Below are 3,391 nucleotides of genomic sequence, written 5' to 3' on the forward strand. Positions count from 1 at the left end.
GGCCAGTTGAAGAGTCCACATGGGAGAGTGAGGTCGATATGAAAGAAAGATATCCACATCTTTTTACAAATTCAGGTACTCTTTCTCGCCCTCCCCTTTTCTTCCTGTGATCGTTCGAGGACGAACGATGGGTAAATTGGTATCTATTGTAACAACCCATTTAGTCGGTTTGAGCAGTAGAATTATTTTTGATAAATACTTACTGAGTCGACGGACCACGTGACAGATCGTCATGGTCACGACGGACCGTCATGGACTCCATCGTCCCATACTTGTACAATTTCTTCTGCTGCTCTCTTCACTACCCTCGACGGCAAGTATGACGAACCGTCATAGGCACAACGGTTCGTCGAGGGTCTTCGTTCCAAAACACTTCAACTCTTGGAATCTGGGTACTGGGATTACTTCTCTGAACTTCATGACGGACCTGCAGGACGGACCGTCATAGATACGACGGACCGTCACAAGATGCGTAACCCCACACTTGGTCGGACTTGCGCTAAATTTTAAATAGGTGTTTTGGACTATTCATAATTATAATTATGAAATTAGTGGGGTAATTTTAATAATTTATTTAGTTGGTGGTTAAAGAAGATAATAGTGAAATAAATAGTGGGTTACTTTTAACCTTTTTTTATAATTGATTATATGATAATTAGGGTAAAAAGAATCTGTAGAAGAAAAATAAAAAGAGCAGAAGAGGAGAACGAAAGAGAGAGCGTGAACGAAAGAAGAAAGCAAGCGACTTAGACTTCAGATTGAAAAGGTTCATAGGCACTGAGGAAGGCAAAGGCATTGGAGAGGTAGCTTGCTTGATTTCGGTTCTTCGGTGGAGGTAGGTTATGGTTTATTTCTATGTGATAGATAAACTCTAAATAGCGATTGATATGTATTGAGTGATATTGTAAAGTCTCCTATGTACTTGATTGTGTGGTTGTATGTTTTGATTGTGTGGTTTGTGGTTGGCCTAAAATTATGAGAGTGTTGAATTTCTAATCTTGAACCCTCTCTATTAAAATGACGCCTTGAATAAAGAAGGCTTGATGAAATAAATAATGAGATAATTGGATCGGAGTGTCACGTTCCGACACGGTATTATGGGATCGGAGTGTCACGTTCCGACACGGTATTATGGGATCGGAGTGTCACGTTGCGACACGGTATTATGGGATCGGAGTGTCACGTTCCGACACGATAACATTAAAGGCAAAGAATCTTGAAGTAACTTAATGTACTTAATCTCAAGGAACCTATTTTCCAAATGAGTATGGTGTGGAGGCATGAGTCCTCACAAGTGTGCGTGATGTTGTGATTGATGGTGTACCTATTACGGTGTTGTTGTTGTCAATGGTTCATGTGTTTGTTGCTTGCCACATGTTTAGTATTGTAGTTGATTTTATATTATTATTCATTATATATTGGTTTTCATTTTGAGCTGGCCGATGATACCTACTCAGTACGTGTTCCTTGTACTGACCCCTACTTGTATTTTCTTCTTTCTTCTTTGGTTGAGTGCAGCAAGTGTACCATCGACTTCGACTCGCCCTCAGCTCTAGTCAGTTCCAGCACATCAGAGTTCAGGGTGAGCTATTATTTCTAGCTCGTGCTGGATTCTCTCATTCACGTCTTGATGTCGTTGAATTTCGGACATGGACCATCTTTTTACTTATTTTGGTTTCTTAAATACTCTTAGACTTGGTAATTTGAGGATAGATGTTCTTGATGTGATGACTTCCAGATTTTGGGGATAATAAGTGTTAAACTTTAGAAGCTTATTTAATTGGTTACATTAATAAGTTTTGGATCTTCCGCATTATTTTTGTTATTGATAGTTGAACTATTGGTAAATGTTGGGGTTTAGATTTGTTGGTTCGCTCACCTAGTAGGTTAAGTGTGGGTGCCACTCACGACTCGTTTTGGGTCGTGACAAAGCCAAAGAAGAAACAGAATCAGAAATTTGGAGATGAGAATGATTCTGTAAATTCAACAGAGGACATTGGGGATGCTCTAATCCTTAGTGTGAACAGCCCGGTTGAATCATGGATTTTGGATTCTGGTGCATCTTTCCATTCGTCTCCAAGCAAGGAGTTGTTCCAAAATTTCAAATCTGGAAATTTTGGAAAGGTGTATCTTGCTGACAATAAAGCCTTAGAGATTGAATGAAAGGGGAATGTTTTCATAAAGACCACCTCGGGAAACCAGTGGACATTGGAGGATGTCAGATATATTCCTGGGATCAAGAAAAATCTGATCTCTGTTGGTCAGTTGGATAGCCCGGGATATGCAGCAGTGTTTGGGAAAGGTTCGTGGAAGATCGTGAAAGGTGCTATGGTAGTAGCTCGTGGCACCAAATCTGGAACCTTGTACACAACTGCAGGGTGTATAAACATGGCCGCTATTGCTGAAGGTGCTTCCGGTTCATGTCTGTGGCACAACAGACTTGGACACATGAGTACTAAAGGAATGAAGATGCTGGTTGCAAAAGGAGCATTAGAGGGTCTGAAGTCTGTTGATATGGGTCTTTGCGAGAGCTGTGTTATGGGAAAACAGAAAAGAGTAAGCTTCAGAAAGATTCCTGGAGAGCCAAAGAAAGTGCGGTTGGAAATGGTCCATACAAATGTTTGGGGACCATCTCCAGTATCATCACTTGGAGGATCCAGATTCTATGTTACCTTCATTGATGATTTCAGCAGGAAGGTATGGGTTTACTTCTTGAAGCATAAGTCAGATGTGTTTGCAACTTTCAAGAAGTGGAAAGCTGAAGTTGAGAATCAGACTGGTTTGAAAGTCAAATGCCTAAGGTCTTACAATGGAGGAGAGTATGACAAATCAGAGTTAAAGGCATTCTGTGCAGCTGAGGGAATCAGATTGATGAGAACAGTTCCTGGTAAGGCAAGACAGAATGGAATTGCTGAGAGGATGAACAGAACATTGAATGAGCGTGCAAGGAGTATGAGGATACACTTTGGGCTGCCCAAAACACTTTGGGCGGATGCTGTGAGCACAGCTGCATACTTGATCAACAGGGGACCATCAATTCCTTTAGGGTTCAAGATTCCAGAGGAGGTGTGGACAGGAAAAGAACTCAAGTACTCACACTTGAGGACTTTTGGTTGCACTGCTTATGTTCATGTTGATCCAGAAAAGAGAGACAAGCTTGATGCCAAGGCTGTGAAGTGTTACTTCATAGGCTATGGTTATGATCTGTTTGTTACAGGTTTTGGGATGACAAGAACAGAAAGATCCTGAGACATTGTGACGTGACATTTGATGAGTCTGTCCTTGTAGAGCAGAAGGTTCTAGAGATTACAAAGCAAGTGGGAGTTAAGGTTGAGTTGGAGAAGAGTAACCCAGAGATGTCGAAGCAGATACTCAACCAACTCCTACTAAA

Source organism: Solanum pennellii, chromosome 12, assembly GCF_001406875.1.
Source record: "Solanum pennellii chromosome 12, SPENNV200".
NCBI lineage: Eukaryota > Viridiplantae > Streptophyta > Magnoliopsida > Solanales > Solanaceae > Solanum > Solanum pennellii.